This window comes from Myotis yumanensis, unplaced genomic scaffold (genome assembly GCF_028538775.1).
Source record: "Myotis yumanensis isolate MYYU_CA2020_CCGP unplaced genomic scaffold, mMyoYum1.0.hap1 SCAF_230, whole genome shotgun sequence".
In the NCBI taxonomy this organism is placed as follows: Eukaryota; Metazoa; Chordata; class Mammalia; order Chiroptera; family Vespertilionidae; genus Myotis; species Myotis yumanensis.
Window position 1 is genome coordinate 4770 of NW_027223981.1, and position 21924 is coordinate 26693.

General features: G+C 46.5%; 1 pseudogene; it reads right to left on the reverse strand.

The window, feature by feature from the left end:
• Positions 1-4311: 4311 nt before the first annotated feature.
• On the reverse strand, positions 4312-6934 carry LOC139001244 (52 kDa repressor of the inhibitor of the protein kinase pseudogene; annotated as a pseudogene).
• Positions 6935-21924: the final 14990 nt, after the last annotated feature.

Genomic DNA, 21924 nt, shown 5'->3' on the forward strand with positions numbered 1-21924 from the left:
CTGACAGCAGAAACAGACGCCTCTACCGTTTCACAGCAGACCTCATGGACAGATTCTGTTGCCTCGCCCTCAGAAACCAGCAGGTGTATACGTCGTGTTCACGGAAAAACATGCAAACCCATAGAGAACTTTCATGAGTTTACTTCAGCCAAACTGTCCACACTTTCCCGGAAGCAGAACCGCAAGGGTTTGGGACAATGCTCCAGAGAATGGCTGTTTTTCACTGTGTTTTATTCATTCTTTCTCTAAATTATTATTTAATACATTTTTATTGATTTCTGAGAGGAAGGGAGAGGGAGAAAGTGATAGAAACACCCGCTACTGGGGATCGAGCCCACAACCGGGCCTGAGCCCTTGACTGAAATCGAACCCGGGACCCTTCCATCTCCAGGCCGATGCTCAACCCACTGACCAAAACCGGCTGGGGTGTTACTTTGTTTTATACGTGACAATCCAATCCAAGGAGGAGACATACGTGGGTTACAGGAAATCCACTGGTGATAGATGAGGGAGGGAGGAAAGGGGGGTGGGTTGGGGAGTGGGGGTACACCTCTGGGATTGGATATAAAGCAAAATGATAGATGCATACTTCTTTTTAAAAATATATATTTTTATTGATTGCAGAGAGGGAGGGAGAGAGAAACATCATTGATGAGGGAGAATCGGGGATGGGAGGCCTCTTGCACGCCCCATAGTGGGGTTCGAGCCCTTGACCAGGGCAGGCATGCTCCCTGGCCCCGAATCGAACCCGAGACCTTAAGGTCCGCCACAGTCTGACATCGGCTCTACACAATGGGCCAAACCGGCCAGGGCCACACCTACTTCTTTTCCTGAGATGGGTGCAGGATAGATAGTTAACAGGCAACAATACACATGATAACAATAACAATGAAGGAATTTATGGTCTCTTTCCTGCAGGGCGCCCAGGGGCATTTGCTTGTGTGGGGGGGTGGGGGGGAGGGGGGAGAGTAGGGGGGGCTAATGCTACAAGTTCCTCTGATATTTCAGAGGTATGTTGTCTTAGATGCAAAAGGACCATAGGTTCAGTTAAGGTAAACGCTGACCTGGTCAGGGAAGACTCAGGCCTAGGACCTGACTACCCACCACAAGTGCTCTTAGTTACAGTCTCCCTTCAGACCATCACTGCAGTCGCTTTAGGCCTTTCAGTTTGCAAGACCGCCAGGCAGGCCTTCCCCTGAGCTGGTCGGGTTAGCATGTGGTCCCTTTTGTCCACAGTTGTGTGGGAATAAAGGCGTCATCCTTTCTGTCAAAGAAGGGAGCTTAGGCAGCCTCCATTTTGGCTTCAGGGACTTGGCAGCCGTCATTTTGAAATGGCAAAGGTCAACCCCTCCCTCTTATCCTCTCCACCCCGCCTCCCCCTCCCATCCCTCCCTCCCCCCCCCCCCCCCCCCCCCACACACACACCCGGGTTTTAATTTCGCTGCTTTCTTTCTCTTTTAAACAAATTCACATTTCATTTATGTTGAAATAAACTGTACGAAATTGACTTTCTTCACCAAAAGTAACAGCTGTTTTCTGTATTCTTCCTAGATAAACTACAAAACGCATTCTTGTAGGTTGTCTAGGTTTCGCTTATAAATCGAGACGCGGCAGTAGATGTATCCATGGAAAAAGACAGAATGAAACAGACCGATCTGTTGTCAGGATCCATGGCCTCTGATCCTGTCTTGACCATGAAACAGAAGTGTTCTGAATATTCTAGCTTATGGAGCCCTAACTGGTTTGGCTCAGTGGATAGAGCATCTGCCTGCTGACTAAAAGGTCTCAGGTTGGATTCCGGTCAAGGGCATGTACCTTGGTTGTGGGCACATCCCCAGTAGGAGGTGTGCAGGAGGCAGCTGATCAATGTTTCTCTCTCATCGATGTTTCTAACTCTCTATCCCTCTCCCTTCCTCTTTGTAAAAAAAATAAATAAAATACATTTAAAAAAATAAAAAACATCATTCTCCCCTTTTGGTTCAGTCTCTGTCTCATTGAAGTCTACATACACGTGACCCTCCTAAAAAAAAAAAAAAAAAAAAAAAAAAAAAAAAAAAAAAAAAACCACCCCACAGAAACCAACAACCAAGTTGGCATCACTGGTTAAGTCAAACTGTCCACACTTGCCGGGAAGCAGAACCGAAAGGGGTTTGGACAATGCTCCAGAGAATGGCTATTTTTCACTTTGTTTTATTCATTCTTTTTTTCTAAATTATTATTTAATACATTTTTTATTGATTTCTGAGAGGAAGGGAGAGGGAGAGAGCGATAGAAACGTCCAGGATGACAGAGGATCACCCGTCCGCTGCTTCCTGCACACCCGCTACTGGGGATCGAGCCCACAACCGGGGCCTGCGCCCTTGACTGTAATCTAACCCAGGACCCCTTCGGTCCCCAGGCCGATGCTCTACCCACTGACCAAAACCTTGCCAAGGCGGCACTTTGTTTAATACGTGACAATCCAATTCAAGGAGGAGACATAAGTGGGTTACAGGAAATCCACTGGTGATAGATGAAGGAGGGAGAAAGCGATGGAGGTACCAAAGTGGGGCGGGGGGGGGGGGACCTCTGGGATTGAATAAAAAGTGAAATGATAGACACACACTTCTTTTTATTTATTTTATTGATGTTTTACAGAGAGGAAGGGAGAGGGAGGGAAAGAGAAACCTCATCAATGAGAGAGAATCTTGGATCGGCCGCCTCCTGCACGCCCCCTAGTGGGGCTCGAGCCTGTGACCCGGGCGGGCAGGCATGCACCTGGGACCCAAAATCGAACCCGGGACCTTAAGGTCCGCCGCAGGCTGACCTCAGCTCTACCCACTGAGCCAAACTGGCCAGGGCCACACCTACTTCTATTCCTGAGGTGGGTGCAGGATAGATAGTTAACAGGCAACAATACACGTGATAACAATAGCAATGAAGGAATTTATGGTCTGTCCTGCAGAGCCCCCAGGTGCATTTGCTTGTGTGTGGGGGGGGGGGGGGGAAGGGCGCGGGGCAGGAACGGCGGGATGTTACAAGTTCCTCTGACATTTTATAGCATAGGTATGTTGTGTCTTAGATGCTAAGGTAAACACTGACCTGGTCTGGGAAGACTCCGGCCTAGGTAGGATGGGACTACCCACCACTACTGCTCTTAGTAACAGTCTCCCTTCAGACCATCCCTGCGGTGGCTTTCGGTTTGCAAGACCGCCAGGCAGGCCTTCCGCTGAGGTCGTCTGGTTAGCATGTGGCCCCTTTCGTAGTCCACAGTTGTGTGGGAATAAAGGAGTCATCCTTTCTGTCAAAGAAGGGAGTTTAGGCAGCTTCACTTTTGGCTCCAGGGACTTGGCAGCCGCCATTTTGAAATAGCAAAGGTCAACCCCTCCCTCTTATCCTCTCCACCCCGCCTCCCCCTCCCACCCCCAACCCCCTGTTTTAATTTGGCAGTTTTGTTTTTCCGTTAAACAAATTCACATTTTATTTATGTTGACATAGACTGTACAAAATTGACTTTCTTCACCGAAAATGACAGCGATGTTTTCTGTATTCCTAGACCAACTACAAAACGAATTCTTGTCGGTTGCCCAGGTTTTGCTTATAAATCGAGACGCGGCAGTAGATGTAACCATGGAAAAAGACGCATGAAACAGACCTATCTGCTGTCAGGATCCATGGCCTCTGATCCTGTCTTGACCGTGAAACGGAAGTGTGCCACATATTCTTGCTAAAAAGCTTATGAGGATATAGGCTGAAAGAAGGAATGTAAACAGCAACACTTAGATGTGGGTGTAAGGATGGCGGGTTCTTTCTTCAATGTTTCACAGTCATTTGTTTAAGATCATTGAATAAAGACAAAAATCCACACCGAAATCCTTGTCGGGCAAGCTCATGTTTCTTTCACTAGCTGGTCGTTTCACTGTTGGTTACAGATGTCTCGTAACACACTTAAAACTCCTGCTAGTCAGAGGTTAGTCGTGAGCTTCGTTGCACAATTTTATGAAACAGATTCCTCCCACACCTTTTCAAAATTTATTTCTTCAAAGAACTAATAACTCAATGCCCAACAACTGTGACAATGAATGTGATGTCTGCAATGACCTCACTAAAACAAGCCCAAAGTTCCATCGGCAGAGATCACGCAGAAGTGCAACGTGGCGCTTCCGATGATGCCTGCCGCCTTCTGGAAGAACAACAGTTAGTTCTCCAAAGCATGAGAGTTCACACCGGGGCCATTTAAGCAGAGGATCAGTGGCTACTCTATTCAAGAGATCCAGTGATTAAGTGACCCAACTATATCTTACAGCTTTTCTCTGTTTCCTTTCAAATTTCTCAGAGTTTTTTCAATATCAAATATAAGAGAGAACGCATTTTAAAAGTCCCTCGGGTATTTCCTACACTTTCGGAATTATCTGTAGGAAGCTCTGACTTAGTTGTGTAGACTTTGATGTATGTGTCCACCGTTACATCCAAATCATGTTTCACATCGAAATGCATGTTAAGCAAAGCTAAGCTACTTGACCTTTGCCCCGTCAAAGTGTTCCTCAGGTGTGCTTTGAGACGCTTTCGACCGTTTTCATAGCGTTCGTTCTCAACCTTCATCACAGGGAGAATTCGTAGGACCTTTAACAATGTATAAACATGAGGAAAAAACTTGATGTCTGGCAGGTGGTGGGGGCCATGGTGGATGGAAGCTCTATATCTTTTCCTCTGGGTTTCCACTTGATTCTCCAACAATGCAGCTCAGCCGAGAGTGCTACATAGGGATTGGGTAAGTCGCTGCCATACATGTCAGCCTGGTGCTCCTCCGGCGTATTGAATTTGAGCCGTCCCGTGACAGAGGGGACCAGAGATCAGCATTGAAGAGCTTTGGGGTACTGTTCTGAGACTATCTCTTTCAGTTCCTGAACAATGTGTTCTACTGTTGTGATGCTTAGAGGCTCTTTATAGCACCTCTCGGAAGTCAGCTGAGACTCCAGGTTCCCTTGCTGAGCTCTGCGGAGCTTCCCGGGGAGCTTCATCAGAATAGCAAGTGTGGTTGCCAAATTGGTGGCTTCCTCAAACCAAAATTCACAATAAACTTCAATATCTTCCATCCCTTCATGTAGTGAATGCAGTGCCTGCAGTCGAGCTACTGGCTGCAGAGAAGACATCAGAGGTCTGACCCTGGAGATTTTTCCCAGAGGCTCCTGTGAAAGGTAGAACGTTTTTAAGAACAACAATGCTAACCACGAAATCAAAATCTGTTGCTGCACTGCAGAGTGCGAATGCTCGGCCTGATAAACAGTTTTCCCATCTACGATGTGTGTCCTCATGTATACCGCCTACACAGAAAACAAGCGCTTGCAGGAGCTCCACTACAATTTCAAAAGCATCGTGCCTGCCCGCCCGCTGAGAATGGCAAATTTCCTTCAGTTCTTTCCCGCTTTCTTCATTGTTCTGGAAGAGGACAGAAGCGACACTGTCAAGCTCTAAAAGCGGTTGTGGTGACGGATGGAAAAAAGATCAAACTTCCTCCATTGTTCCAAACGCAACAGACGCTCCCGTGACATGCACCGATCTGGCCGACCGCGGACTTCAGGCACAGGGAAGAGCAGAGTGTGTAGACAGCTTGGGGAGGGATGTTTCTCCAAAAGTCTAGAAGCAACAACTTTCGTTTTGGAAGGAAAGCCACTGGACACAATGTAAGCCTGGCCACGACAATATTCCATGCGTAATCCCCACTTCTCTGGTCTCGTCGTGGGAAATGTCATAGCCAAAATTTCAGCAGCGGCTTCAGAAGGCAGGAAACCCACAGATTCCTCTCTCAGGTCACGAGCTTCATCAGCAAACCTCACCAATGCGGGCAGGTGCTCTTCCCCTGCTGTGTCCACTACGTGCGTGCGTGCGTGCGTCCGTCCCTCTGTCGGGGGCCATGGAAAAGAAGGGACAGTCTCTCACTCCCCTGAGCGTTCCTTCCCCGAATGCGGCTCTCATGGATCTCTAGCATCTGCTTCTGCTTGTACTTTTGAACAGGACGGTGCGTTGACTGCTGTGGTCTCAAAGGGCTTTCTCAGAGAGAACCTCTTCACCAGAATTTATCGGGCACTCCGACAGTGCCTGCATGCCTGCATGCCTGCCTGCCTGCCTGCCTGCCTGCCTGAAAGTTATCGGGAGTGAAGAGGCCTTCTGGGATTTCATCAGCTTCATGTCCATCTAGAGCAGTGGTTCTCAACCTTCCTAATGTCGCGACCCCTGAATACAGTTCCTCATGTTGTGGTGAACCCCAATTTCATTGTTACAGATTGAACATAATGAAAGCATAGTGATTAATCACAAAAAACAATATGCAATTATACATGTGTTTTCCGATGGACTTAGGCGACCCCTGTGAGAGGATCGTTCAACCCCCAGAGGGGTCGCGACCCACAGGTTGAGAACCGCTGATCTAGAGGTATCTTTTGTTTTCCCATAAGAATCAAAACTGCAAATAAAGATTTTAAAGTATTCTTTTGTTTACTTTCTCTTCAAGGGTTAAAGGTAAAGTGTCTTCATCTTGTTCTTCACCCCCTTCTGTATTGGAGTTCTGAGCAAGGCTGTTGTTGATCGCTCTATGTTTGTTTTTGTTCCTGTTCAGAAGTTTCGTCAATTTTTTTTCCTGTTTCCATGTCCTGATTTCATCTTTGCTCAATTCTTTTATTCGTTTTCTATGTCTACTATGTGGATTGTTCAAATGACTGGTAAGATCACCTATTGTTGGTATTACATTATCTAGAAGAACTGTCCTATAAGGACTAGTTCTACAGATCATAGAGGTCTCAGAGTGTTTGGCACATCATCAATAATGTTTATTGAGTTGTTCAGGTGTTTTATCTTCTAAGTTTGCTCTCCTACAATTTCCCACCCACTTCTGGCATCTGGCCGGATCCCTCGGGAACCTGAAGAAGGCCAAATCTGACTGCATGCTCTTCCCCATGCAGTCCGCCGGCTCCGCCCCAACCCCCCGCCCCCAGGAGTTTGGCATCTTCACTGGCGCCCCACCCCCTCCACCCGGGGCCGGTCCAGCACTCCCCTCCCCCCCCATGCCCATCACTGTCTTAATAACACAAAATGCAAGTACAAAACATTATACAAGTATGCTTTTCACTACATGGAAGTGCAATAATACATTTGTGTGGCTTTTTAAAATATATCTTCATTGATTTCAGAGAGGAAGGGAGAGGGAGAGAGAGCCATAGAAGCATCTACCATGAGAGAGAATCACCCATCGGCTGCCTCCTGCACACCCCCTACTGGGGATCAAGCCCGTGACCCAGGCCTGCGCCCTTGACTAGAATGGAACCCCGGACCCTTCGGGTCCCCAGGCCGATGCTCTACCCACTGACCAAAACAGGCCGGGGTGGCACTTTGTTTTATACATGACAATCCAAGGAGGAGATGTAAGTGGGTTACAGACAATCCACTGGTGATAGATGAGGGAGGGAGGGAGGGAGGGAGGGAGGGAGGGAGGGAGGGAGGTGGGAGAAAGCAAAGGGGGTGAGGGTGGGGGTGGGGAGTGGGGGAACCTCTGGGATTGGATAAAAAGTAAAATGATAGACACATACTTCTTTTTTGTAAAATATATTTTTATTGATTTCAGAGAGGATGGGAGAGAGATAGAAACCTCATCGATGAGAAAGAATCTTGGATTGGCCGCCTCCTGCACGCCCCCTAGTGGGGCTCGAGCCCATGACCCGGGCGGGCATGCGCCAGGGACCCAAAATCGAACCCGGGACCCGAAGGTCCACCGCAGGCTGACTTTGGCTCCACCCACTGAGCCAAACCGGCCAGGGCCTCACCTACTTCTTTTCCTGAGGTGGGTGCAGGATAGATAGCTAAGGGGCAACAATACACATGATAACAATAGCAATGAAGGAATTTATGGTCTCTGTCCTGCAGAGCCCCCAGGCGCATTTGCTTGTGTGGGTGGGGTGGGGGGGAGGGGAAGGGGGTGGAGGCGGGGCGGGCCGGGGCAGGGACGGCAGGATGTTACAAGTTCCCCTGACATTTCAGAGTTACGTTGTGTTAGATGCAAAAGGACCATAGGTTCAGTTAAGGTAAACACTGACCTTGTCAGGGAAGACTCCGGCCTCAGACGCGACCAGTCACCACAACTGCTCTTAGTAACAGTCTCCCTTCAGACTAGACTTGTGGTCGCTTTAGGCCTTTCAGTTTGCAAGACCACCACCCAGCCCTTCCCTGAGCTCGTGGGGTTAGCATGTGGCCCCTTTCGTCATCCACAGTTGTGTGGGAATAAAGGAGTCATCCTTTCTGTCAAAGTAGGGAGTTTTAGCCTTAACTGATTTGTCTCAGAGGATAGAGAGTCGTCCTGCGGACGGAAGGGTCTTGGGTTCGAGTCCAGGGAAGGGCAACTGCCTGTGGTGTGGGCTCCATCCCCAGTGGGGCGGGCGGGGGGGGGGGGGGGGAGCGGCGTGCAAGGAGGCAGCCGCCATTTTGGCTCCAGTGACTTGGCAGCCGCCATTTTTAAAAATATATATTTTATTGATTTTTTTTACAGAGTGGAAGGAAGAGGGATAGAGAATTAGAAACATCAAAGAGAGAGAAACCTCAATCAGCTGCCTCCTGCACACACCCTACTGGGGATGTGCCCACAACCAAGGTATATGCCCTTGACCGGAATTGAACCCGGGACCCTTCAGTGCGAGGGCTGATGCTCTATCCACTGAGCCAAACCAGTTAGGGAGGCATCTGCCATTTTGAAATGGCAAAGGTCAATCCCTTCCTTTATCCTCTCACCGCCGCTCCAAATCCCCCATTTTAACGTCCATGTTTTAATAGCACGAAATACAAGTACAAAATATTGTACAAGTATACTTATTATTCCATGGAGGTGGAATAATACCTTTGTGTTGTTGTTGTCATTGTGTGTGCCTGTGTGTGTGTTTTTAATATATCTTTGCCCCGACCTGCAGGGCACGCTTCGTGGGTACACCGCACCAAATCCTGCAAAGGAATGAGAGGATAGGAGACGCGAAGAAATGGAGGCAAGACAAAGTTCTGATCAAGCCTCAGTTTTATTCTTTACAGCGAGTGGTATTTATACTGTTTCTAGAGGAGGGGGCGGGCAAAGGAAGTCGTTAAGGATGAAACAGGCTTTGGAATGTCGCAGCTTATCAGCGGAGATGTAGCTTGCTTTGTGCTTAGGGTGAGGGTATGTTATTTAACTCCAGGCTAAATCGCAAGGTTAACTTTTAACTCCAGGCCAAACCAGGAGTTGGCTTGGAGGAGCCAGAAACCTATTGTTGTAAGCTGGAGATGTATATGTGATTTATAATGGCTCCCAACAATTCCTCCCTTACCATTTAGTTAAGGGTGGGCATTAACCAACTGGGGGAGTAGTGACCTGGTTCCTCCCATGAGATCAGCAGATCTCACCTCTGGTGGCTCTTGGTATCTTTTGGGGAGGAGAGGCAGAGCCAACAATTATATATGTATGGATACCAACCTCTATGCAAACCAGGTGTGCTCACAGAGAAATCCAGAGGCGGTCAAGAAAATTTTGATTTTCTGTTTTGACCTTCCCTTGCAGTGCTTTGCCCTGCACCCAGACGGTGCCCATACCATACCTCTATATAGAGTGTAGGTAAGCATTCCTCTGGCTTTATGCTGTCCCCGTGGGGAGGGAGCTCTGGCAATCACAATCACATTCTCGGTCTATAGTAGTTAAACGGTGGTAGTGAACCTGAATGGGTTTGGCCAGGATGCTATCAATTTGCTGTTTGACAAAACTTGTCAGTTTCTTAAAAGCCCATGGACCAAAGGTTAAAATTAACAGTAAGCTGACAAGGGGGCCAAGTGCAGGAAGCAGGTGGGGGAGTAGGCCATTGAGTCCGCTCCAAAGGGGGTTTTCGAACAGCTTTCTTCGCCTTTTCACCAAGTCTTCCTGGAGTTTTCTTACCTTGTCTTCAGACGATTCCAGATTTGTTGGCATAAAAACAGCAGCGTTACTGTAGGGCTAAACATATTCCTCCCTGCTCTGCTATAAGTAAATCTAATCCTCTTCTATTTTGTAAAACTACTTCTGCTAGGGAGTCAATTTGGTCTTGGAGATCATTGATAGTACCTGAAAGAGCCTGAACATCAATTAACTGATTAGATAATTTATTATAGGTATGTAATGCGGTTCCTAATCCAGCTGTGCCAGTGGCCACAGCTCCAGAGACTCCCAGTCCTATAAGTAAAGGAATAAATTGGACAGCCCACTTACTGCGTCCAGCAATGTAATCAAGGCTGTGTAGGGGGACAGGTTCTCCCCCTAGAATAATATCAATGTCAGGGAGAATACTAGCCTGAACACATAATCCTGTCCAGTTTAAAGGTAGAGCTGTATAGGCCATATTACCTCCACATACAAACACTCGTCCAGGAGCGGGGCAAAGGGAGGAACTGTGATTGTGAACGGGAGAGCAGTTAACAAAGCTAACGAAGCCTACATCTAGATCATAACTATTATTCTGGGGGAGTTTTTGTAGACATGAGGGAAAGTTGAATGCAACAGGTTGAGTTCTAAAGGGCAAACTGAGGGTGCAATTATTATTAGAAGTGATGTTACTGATGTCATCTGGAATGACAAGGGGCATATGTGTACCTAGGGTCATGCATAGCCAACAGTTTTCTGCAAGGGATGAATTGGAGGCATTTAAAGCACGGAGGGTGGCTTCTAAGATATCAGAGGTTTGGGTGTCTAGATCTACTCCTGGTGATTTAGGTAAGACTAAAGGGTGATAGTGGAGGGGAGGATACATGTTTCTAATGAATTCTTCAATTTGGTTCTGAACTAGGGCTTCCCTGACTCTGTCAGTATTTATAGTATGATAGGAGTTATGGACAGTAAATGACCTTAATTAAATTTCTGGTGTTAGTTTTTGGGTAAATTTACATAAACTTTGTTTAAGGAGACAAAACACAAATTATTTAATTTAGCTTTTGAGGCCCAATATATTTATTTTTAATTTTAGTTAGGCATTTGAAGGAAACCTCTTTTTATTTCCTTCCAGACAGCTTTCTTTCTCACACAAGCAACAAATGTAAGAAACATGGTTGCCTTTTGAGATTTTAACAAATACTGTCGCAAAGCTATATATTTCAAGTGATTATTTTAAAAAGGCAAAGCGAAGCAAGTAAATTTAGTATTTAGTAAACTTTTGATTCACAAGGGACAAATGCTGCCCCACCTCCAGCCTAATTTAAAATGCAGCGGCGAGGAGCTTTTGTTATTTCAAATTACATCTTAAAATTCCACTGCTGTATTTTAAGAAATATTAAACAAAATTACTTGTTTTGCCCTTTCTCAGAGGCAAAAACTTAAAATATATTTATTAATTTATATTTGATAAAGCTTTCCATGTGATTTCAAGTATATTAAATTGGCTTTATTAAAAAACCTTTAAGAAGAGAGAATAAACTTTTGAAAACATTTCAGGGCCCGTGAAATGTCCCAAAGTCATTCCTTGGTTATAGTTTTGAAATCCAACTTGGAAGACCATCAAATATATATGTGTATATATGATTTAAAGATTATATACCTTTTATAATTATTAAGAGATATCAATTAAATTAAAACTGATATTTGTATATAAAATTTCTGTTGGGATCACAGAATTTATCCTCTTTTTTAATCAGATCAATGAGTAACATATTTTGAATTCTAATTATTTCAGAGAAAGCACAAGATTTTCTTAAAAATAAATTTCTCTACGTTAGGCATTTAGTTACCACAATTATAATTTTTCCCAATTTGATTTAACTAGAACTTTTTAGCTGGCAAGTCAAATATTTAGCATTTCTCAATCAGTAACATTTTTAGGAATAAACTTCAAAAAATGCAGGACATAATCAACCAACAGATTTAATTCTGTTCTTCAGATTTTGTACGAAGTACACTTAGATCTTATTTAATTCAGTATTATGTCACTTCAAGATACCTAGGTATAAACTCCAAGGTCTTAAATTTCATAGCAGATTTGGAAAACCACACTTGAGGCTGGCAAGGCAGGCCTGGCCCCAGCCTTTGATTTTAAAACGACCATAATTTTTCCTCTGGGGAAGGCCAACAAACAAGGTTGTAGATACATTGCTTCCTGCCCCTTGCTAGTCGGTGGGAAGTTTCAATATTGGCCTGGGGGAGGCAGGGGGGGGGGGCTGTTTTCCCTGGAAGAACAGGTTTGGCCTAGCCTGCATTAATCAGATGTAAATTGACCACATTCTTTAAGAATTTGCTACATGTGGGAAGCAACTAGCCCCTTTTCTCATTAGAAATGTTTTGACCAGCCTTTTCAATTAACAAAGGGCCGATTTTTTACCGGGCTACTTAGATTTTTATAATTAATATAGATCAATAATTCTTGAGATTCAAATCTAGATTATTATTTTAAGGCAGTTATTTTGGTAACTTTTCTATAACAGACAATTTCACTAAATTTCTTTGAGGCTTTTAAGATTAACTTTGGAACAGGCTTTATTAACATTTCAAAAATCACTCTTTATTATGGAAATATACCAATCTTATTGCTAGAACCAGCCTGCATTTCTTCCCTGGCTCAAATATGCCATTTTTCTTAGGAAATAATCAGTCTTGGGTTTTATTCTGTACATTTGTAAAGAGATTTTTAGCTCAAAACTCTACTTAAATGTCCAAAATCGGATGATGCGCGCTTTTAGTTCCAAGCCAGTTTTTCTCTTTACACGTGAACAGAAATCCCAGACGCATTTTCTAAATTTTGTAAAACTTTTTTAATTACGAGAAGGAGATTTTAAATTTGAATACTGGGGAGGAGGCGTCCATATAGGATCGCCATGTGTTCCTTTTTCCTTTCCCCTACATATCCTGCTTTGGGGGAAGTTTTAGCAAATGTCTCAGATGGCGTATTTTTCCCCAAAGTCATGCTTAATAGAAGAAGACTTTTTAAATTTTTTCCTATTTCGCTTTCTAAAGTCATGGCTAGCACCCAAGGTTATCTTAGCCAAAGTTTGTTTGTCATAAGATGTTCTAAAGTAAAGAAGCCTTTTTAATCTTTCTTTTAACCCTAAATCTTCGTGCTCTGAGGGACTCCCTGAGTCCTTCAAGAAGCCTTTTGAATCTTTTTAACCCTAAATCCTCACACCTTGAGGAACTCCCTGAGTCCTTTAAGAAACAGCTCATGAGAACTCAAAGCCTGCGCATGTCTTAGCCTCTTCCACGTAAGCCTCCGGGATGTATAAACCCCGTACCAGGTCAGCCCAGGAGTCGACAAGGAGACGAACCAGCGAGGAAGATGCCAACCGTCACCTCAAAAGAGAGGCCCCTGTTCACGTGTCATAGGTCTGGATCTCAGAAAGACCACTAAGACAAGGTGAACGCAGGGTTTTTGGAAGGAGTCAACCACGTGGAACGAAACCAAGGGACAAGCCTGAGTGATTCGGAGTTCTCTCTGCTGAAATCGGGTACCTTTCACTCTTCCCCGAAACGACAAGAGAGTGCTCAAAGTGGACTAGAGGCAGGAGACAAGGGGGGAGACAATGAGGGAAGAGAATGCCTATCCAAAATGAATGCGTTCACTTACCAAAGCAACAGGTCTGACTCGCAAAGCGGGTAAGCAAAGCGGCGACCAGGAAAAAAGCAGGCTGACTCACAGGGCGATCCCAGTGGTGCCAAAGGTAGGTCTGGCCGGACATAAAAAGTGAACGTTCCTGAGGAGGATTGGAGAGCGGAGACCACGGTTGGGCGCCAGTTATGCCCCGACCTGCAGGGCACGCTTCGTGGGTGCACCGCACCAAATCCTGCAAAGGAATGAGAGGATAGGAGACGCGAAGAAATGGAGGCAAGACAAAGTTCTGATCAAGCCTCAGTTTTATTCTTTACAGCGAGTGGTATTTATACTGTTTCTAGAGGAGGGGGCGGGCAAAGGAAGTCGTTAAGGATGAAACAGGCTTTGGAATGACGCAGCTTATCAGCGGAGATGTAGCTTGCTTTGTGCTTAGGGTGAGGGTATGTTATTTAACTCCAGGATAAATCACAAGGTTAACTTTTAACTCCAGGCCAAACCGGGAGTTGGCTTGGAGGAGCCAGAAACCTCTTGTTGTAAGCTGGAGATGTATATGTGATTTATAATGACTCCCAACATATCTTCATAGATTTCAGAGAGGAAGGGAGAGGGAGGGAGGTGAGAGAGAGAGAGAGAGAGAGAGAGAGAGAGAGAATCACCCATGATGAGAGAGAGAGAATCATCAGGTCGGCTGCCCCCTGCACACCTCCTACTGGGGATTGAGCCCCCAACCCGGGCCTGCTCCCTGGACTGTAATCGAACCCAGGACCCCTTCGTTCCCCAGGCTGATGCTCTACCCACTGACCAAAACCGGCAGGGGTGTGACTTTGTTTTATACGTGACAATCCAAGGAGGAGATTAAAGCCGGTTACAGAAAATCCACTGGTGATAGATCAGGGAGGGAAGGAGGGAGGGAGGGAGGCAAAGGTGGGGTGGAGTGGGGTGGGGAGTGGCGGGGGGGGGGAGGAGGGAGAAGGAAACCTCTGGGATTGGATAAAAAGTGAAATGATAGCCCTGGCTTGTAGGCTCAGTGGATCGAGCGTCAGCCTGGGGACTGAAGCTTCCCTGGTTTGATTCCGGTCAAGGGCATGTGCATGGATGAAGGGCTCGATCCCCAGTGGGGGACATGCAGGAGACGGCCAATCCACGATTCTCTCTCATCATTGGTGTTTCTATCTCTCTTTCTCTCTCCCTTCCTCTCTGAAATCAATAAAAATATTTTTTAAAAAAAGTAAAATGATAGACACATACTTCTTTTTTTTTAAAGATGTATTTTTTGTTGATTTCAGAGAGGAGGGGAGAGGGAGGCAGAGAGATAGAAAAATCATCCATAAGAGAGAATTATGGATTGGCCAGCTCCTGCATGCCCCCTAGTGGGGCTCGAGCACGTGACCTGGGCAGGCATGAGCCCTTGACCAGAATTGAGCTCACCCTGCTTGCCTTGCCTTTTCAATGGCAGCAGCCACCCCAAACCCACCCCCTTACTGTCATGGATGCTTTTCATGATCCCTGAGAGGAAGAAAATATCCCCTGTTGCTGAACCCTGGCTTTTCACACTGCAGATGACCCTCTTGGACAGATACAGGAACTCTCTCCCTCCCAGTCCCAGAGAGGGTGTTTTGACCCACCCTTGATCTCTTTCTTGGTTTGTTTTCTTTCAATGGTGGTAAACACAGACCTCCTTTGAACCTTTGATAAGCCTACAGTTTACATTCACACTCCTTTAGCTTGATTTTTAATACAACTCCCGGGGTCAGGATCACGACTTTAGAGTCAGGATTGGTTCGCCCCATGAGAGGACTCCTGTGTGTGTGTGTGTGTGTATGTGTGTGTGGGGGGGCGGTGGTGGTGGTGGTGGTGGTGGTGGTGCTGCTGGTGCTGGTGCTGGTGGTGGTGAAAAGGACCACATACTGTACTAAACTTGAAAAGCTGAGGGGAGGCCATGCATGGTGGCCTTACAAGGCTAACGTCAGTTTGGAGTGGGTGATCCTGTCCTAGGCTGGCATCTTCCCTGACAGAGGTCCATCTTTACCTGGACTGATCCTGTCTGTCGCTTTCTTTCTTGAATCCACAATCACACATCTTTGAAATGTCAAGGGGATTTTCCATCTTTTCTGGAACCCTGGAATCACAGGCACGGCTCTGTGAATATCACAAACCTCATCACGATGACTGAGTTCATGATTGACTATATGAGCTATCCTACACCCACCCACCTCGGTAAAAGAAGTCTGTGTCCATCATTTTACTTTGCATCCAATCCCAGAGGTTTGCCCACTTTGCTTTCTCCCACGTTCCTCAAATGTCACCAGTGGATTTCATGTAACCCACACCTCTTTGGATTGGAGTGTATAAAATAAGGGGGGGGGGCGACATTGCCATTCTTGGGAACATCCTCTCCAACCGTTCGCTGAGATAGCACTTCCAGGGGTGCGTGCGACATTTGTGGACAGTTTGGCTCAAAGACACTCACAGAAATTCTGCACAGGTTGGAGGATTTCTTACGTTGTTGACAAATGCCACACACGCACACATTTGCATGCACTTGGTTCACAGTTGCCGCCTGTGGGGCTCTTTCAGGTTTGTCCATTTTCCTTCCTCTTTCTCACAGGGAGCAAGGAGGCAGCGAGTGAATTCACTAGTGAATGTGTGATATGAGACTGACGATTTCCCGTGGAAAGCGGGTGAGCGGGCGGGTGTGCGGAGGGGGGGGGGGAGGGAGGGAGGGAGGGGAGGAGGGAGGGAGGGAGGACACATCCATCCATCCATCCATCCATCCATGGAAATTAAAAGTTTAACAAACAGTGATGGTGAGTAGTCACGTCCTAGGCCGCTACCTTCCCTGACAAAGGTCAGTTTTTCTTTTTTTAAAAAATTTATTATTATTATTTTTTAAAATGTATATTTTATTGATTTTTTACAGACAGGAAGGGAGAGGGATAGAGAGTTAGAAACATCGATGAGAGAGAAACATCCATCAGCTGCCTCCTGCATACCCCTCACTGGGGATGTGTCTGCAACCAAGGTACATGCCCTTGACTGGAATCAAACCCGGGACCCTTGAGTCCGCAGGCTGACGCTCTATCCACTGAGCAAAGCTGGTCAGAGCTTTTTTTTTTGTGCTTTTATTGATTTCAAAGAGGAAGAGAGAGAGAGAGAGAGAGAGAGAGAGAGAGAGAGAGATCAATGATGACAGAGAATCATGGATAAACTGCCTCCTGCATACCCCCTACTGGGGGATGGGGGGCTCTGGGGATCCAGCCCGCAACCCGGGCATGTGCCCTTGGCCCGAATCGAACCTGGGACCCTTTAGCACGCAGGCCGACCCTCTATCTCTGCTGAGCCAAACCAGCTAGGGTGTAATTTTCCTTTTTAAATCCCCTCATTGTTATTGAGTAAATTGCTGGCCATTAACTTTCCTACGCCAACCTAAGTAAGAGAAGTATGAAGAAGTATGGGTCTATCATTTTACTTTAATTTTTATCCAATCCCAGAGGTTTCCCTCCCCTCCCCACCCCGCTTTGCTTTCTTTCGCCTCCCTCATCTATCACCAACGGAGTTCATGTAACCCACCTACATCTCCTCTTTTGCTTGTCATGTATACAACAAGGTTAAAACACACACACACACACACCTTCCATTCTATGGAGCGTTATCTCAATATGTTGAGAATCTGTTTCCATGCGGTGGACCGAAGGGTCCGGATTGTGGGCTCCATCTCCAGAAGGGGGCGTGCAAGAGACAGCCAAGCCATGATATTCTCTCATCGTGGATGTTTCTAGCTCTCTCTCCCCCTCTCCCTTCCTCTCTGAAATCAATAAAAATATATATATATATTTTTTAAAAGGGAGTTTAGGCAGCCGCCATTTTAGCTCCAGTGACTTGGCAACCACCATTTTGAAACAGCTAAGGTCAACCCTTCCCTTTTATTCTCCTCCCCATCTCCCCCCCCAACTTTTAAGTTCACTGTTTTAATAACAGGAAATACAAAACATCGTCCAAGCACACTTTTTACTACATAAAGGTGGAATAATACATTTGTGGTTGTGTGTTTTTTAAAAAAAATATATCTTTATTGATTTCAGAGAGGAAGGGAGAGGAAGAGAGCGCTAGAACATCCAAGATGAGAGAAAGAGAGAGAGAGAGAGAGAGAGAGAGAGAGAGAGAATCACCAGTCAGCTTCCTCCTGCACACCCCACACTGGGGATCGAGCCTACAACCCAGGCATGTGCCCTTGACTGGAATCGAACCCGGGACGCTTCGCGGTCCACAGGCTGATGCTCTATCCACTGAGCCAAACCGGCTAGGGCCGTTTTTTTTTGTTGTTGTTGTTGTTGTTGTTTAAAGAGAGAGTGAAAGGGAGGGGGGGGAGAGAGAGAGAGAGAGAGAATTGTTTTTCCATTTGTTTATTCATTCTTCCCTACCTTTTTAAAAAATATACAACAGTAGCAATGAGGGAATTTGTGGTCTCTACCCCAGGACCCTGGGCTGTGCCCTGAGGGCACTGGGAAAAGGAAAGTGACTAGTTACCAAGACATTCACTACTCCAAAGACATGTGATCCTAGACTCTAGGACCTAGAGGCATAGAAAGACAATAGGCTCAGATGCCAGTAAGTTCAAAGGTGATCTCTCTCAGGGGAGATACCTGGCCTAGGGCGTGACTGCCCACTCACTATACACTGCTTTCTACTTTAAAAAGTTGTTTTTTTGTTTTTTTTTAAATTCAGAACATCCTGGGTGGTCACTTGAGGTGTCTGAGTTTGCAAGGCCAGGCCTTTCATTTTATCCTATTGCATTTCATTTCATTTTATTCACCGATGTGTCCCCCAATAAATTCAATTCCAAAAAAAAAAATAACTGAAAGGAAACAGAGGAAATGATTCCTCCGTTGTTGCCCCGTGAATACTCGCCGCCTTTAGGTCTTCAGAGTCGTTTGTGACACACACACCTGCTCCCCGCCTCCCCGCCCCCCCTTGAGGTTTTAAAGGTCCTGGGCCCGCAAAAAGTGTTCTGGGTACCTCCTCTCTGTCCTCTGTCAGGCCCCACCCCCCAAAAAACTTTTCAGTCCCCCTTCAGCTGCCAGGCCCTGTGTGTGTGCGCTCGTGCGCATGCACGGGGCCTTCCTGGGCAAACCCCAGGTGGTGGAGCTCCGCCCCGCCACACCATGGCCCCGCCGCCCGCCAGGGGTCCTGGCCGACACGGTCCCACTGGAGAGGTGGGCGTGGGGAGGAGATCTGCCACCCTTGCCCCCTGCCCCCCTCCTCCCCCCAAACACACACACAGCGGGCGGCGGGGCTCCCACCAGGCCGGGCCAGGGCCCATGGCCCCGGAGCCGCCCCACTGACATTCTCGCTGGGTTCGCGTGCCACCTGGCGGCCGTTTTTATATGGTCTTTCCCTGCTGCGGGGTGGCTGCCTGGCTAGGCCCTGGAATTCAGTTCATTCTGGAAACCTCTTGCTACTTGGGTGTCACTGTGTGTGAGTGTGAGTGTGAGTGTGTGTGTGTGTGTGTGTGTGTGTGTGTTGGGGGTGGGGGGTGAGGGGAGAGGGAGGGACCCCGAGAGAAACTCCCCTGTCTTCCTGTTTCTTAAAGGAAGGGCACTAGTCAGAGCCACTACAGATCCTTTGCGTTTTCTGGTCAATGGACTGGCCTGGCCCACATACCCCCATGTCCTGTCCTGCCACACTTTCTTGCAGAAATACCTCCACCGAAGAGTTCTTCACCTTTGTTTTAAAAAAAGAGAAAGAAAGAAATAAAGTAAGAAAGAAAATGACATCAACAAAGGAGCAAACGGACCCCAGGCCCTCCCCATCCCCTGCAAGCCCCCAGCCAACAAACAGAACTCCAGCTGCTCTCCTCCTACCACATGCCCTTACCAGAGTCGCTCACTGTCTTAGAAATACGTTGGGGGCCGCTCAGCGACTGACTCCTGTCCCTCGACCCCCCCGCCCCCGCCTCTGGCAAAATACCGTGCCTGGAACCAACCCGATATTCTCCTTTTCTTCCTGAAGTGACTATACCGCCACTGCAGCCGCTCAGGCTAGCCAGAGACAATATTCCAATTTGGCCAGATAGCAAAAAAGACTCCAACTGGACATATAGATTGAGGGGGTGGGAGTGGGGGGAGAGACGACGACGAGCACACACGGGGACTCGTTTTTTGCACTTTAGGCAGGAAGCCAACTGAGAGGCAGAGGAATCTGTAGGAACGGGCCTCCCTCATCTATCCTTTTGCCTCCCCACCTACTAAGTAGCTTGCCCACAATCGCCCCTCTATTTTCAACCCAGTATGAAAAAGGGTGGATGCGGCTCTTCCACGGTCTCCTTAGGAGCGCTCACCTTGTCACATCAGACACTTGAGGGAAAGAAAACGTTGCCCTCATGTCTCCCTGCCCCCCCCTCCCCCCGTGTGTCAGGTGAATTTTTCAGGGCCGCCTCCTCCACAAACCCTAAGAAGGTGGAGGTAAGATTTTGGCCTTGGTGACATTTTCCTCTCTGGCATCTTAGAATGCTACCAGTGACTTCCAAGTGTTTTCAAACACTTTTGCACCGTTTCCTACCATTTGTCAGTGTACTGACTGCACTTTAGCAGTGATTCCCAAGTTTTGCCACACGCTGTTCAGCACAGTTTGTGATGTTGATCAGTGATTTCAAAGTGCTTTCGAACACTTTCATATAGTTTCCAGCCTTTTGTTTTTATTTTTTTAAAAATATTTTTTATTGAATTTTTACAGAGAGGCAGGGAGAGAGATAGAGAGTTAGAAACATCTATGAGAGAGAAACATCAATCAACTGCCTCCTGCACATCTCCCACTGGGGATGTGCCCGAAACCCAGGTACATGCCCTTGACTGGAATCGAACCTGGGACCCTTGAGTCTGCAGGCCGACGCTCTATCCACTGAGCCAAACCGGTTTCGGCAAGTTTCCAGCCTTTTAGAAGTGAATCCCAAGTGGTGTCAAATACTGTTCTACAGTGTATTGCTCTTTAGCAGTGATTCCCAAGTGTTGCCAAACACTGCTCTACACTGATTCCTGAGGTATTTTTTTTTAAATGTATTTCTTTGTTGATTTTAGAGAGGAGGGGAGAGGTAGAGAGACTGAAACATCCATGATGAGAGAGGAACATGGATCGGCTGCCTCTTGCACGCCCCCTTGTGGGGATTGAGCCTGCAACCCGAGCATGTGCCCTTGGCCAGAATGGAACCCGAGACCCTTCAGTCCGCAGGCTGATGCTCTATCCGCTGAGCCAAACTGGCTAGGGCTTGATGTGTTCTTTAAAATATATATTTTTTATTGATTTCAGATAGGAAGGGAGAGGGAGAGATTGAAACATCCACGATAAGAGAGGATCATGCATCGGCTGCCTCCTACACACCCCGTACTGGGGATCGAGCCCGAATCCTGGGCATGTGCCCTTGACAAGAATCAAAACTGGGACCTTTTGGCTCTATCCACTGAGCCAAACCAGCTAGGGCTAGTTTTTTTGTTTGTTTGCTTGTTTTTGAGAGAGTGGGGAAAAAAAGAGAGAGTGGAAGGGAGGAGAGGAGGGGGAGGAAGAGGGAGGGAGAAAGAGAAGTTGTTTATTCATTTGTCGGTAGCTTTTAAATATATATAAGTAAAAATGCAAATGTTTGTTTGTTCAAAATCTTAAATCTCGGAAAGTTCTTCACCGATTGCTTTGAAATTTTGGCACAACGTTTCATTCCAATACGCGCGTGTTTCTATATACCTATATACCTACTATTATATAGATGTCACACCTGTGACAGGTAAAAACCTGCTTATTTTGAAAAACAGAGCCATCTGTTGGACGTAAAAGCAACACACGCTATACTAAATATTTTACGATTCCATTTCAATTTTTCTGTTTACAATTATAAATTTCAGATAAAATTAACCACAGATATGCATGTCCAGCTGCAAAACGATCCATCAGCTGAGATATTCTCACATCAATTGCTGGGAATTGGGAACGGAAAGGTGCCGGTTGATCTTACCTCAGGACAAATTGCATTGCCTCGTCATTTCTGCAATTTAGTGACGTCAAAAGAGGAATTGTTTGAAAAAGTATTTCCCAATATTCAAACCGATTGTAAGAATCACAATTGGCTGAGTGAACGAGCTATTCTTGTGGCCAAGAACAAAGACATCTACGGACTTAACAATATCATTCAGTCTAACATTCAAAGCGAGGCAGTCACATACAAGTCCATCGACACTGTTGTGGAAGCAGATGAAGCGGTTAATTATCCAACAGAATTTTTGAATTCACTCGATCTGCCAGGGATGCAACCGCACGCACTGCAATTGAAAATCGGTGTGCCAATTACCATGTTGCGAAATGTCAACCAGCCCAAGCTTTGACAGGCACTCGGCTTGCA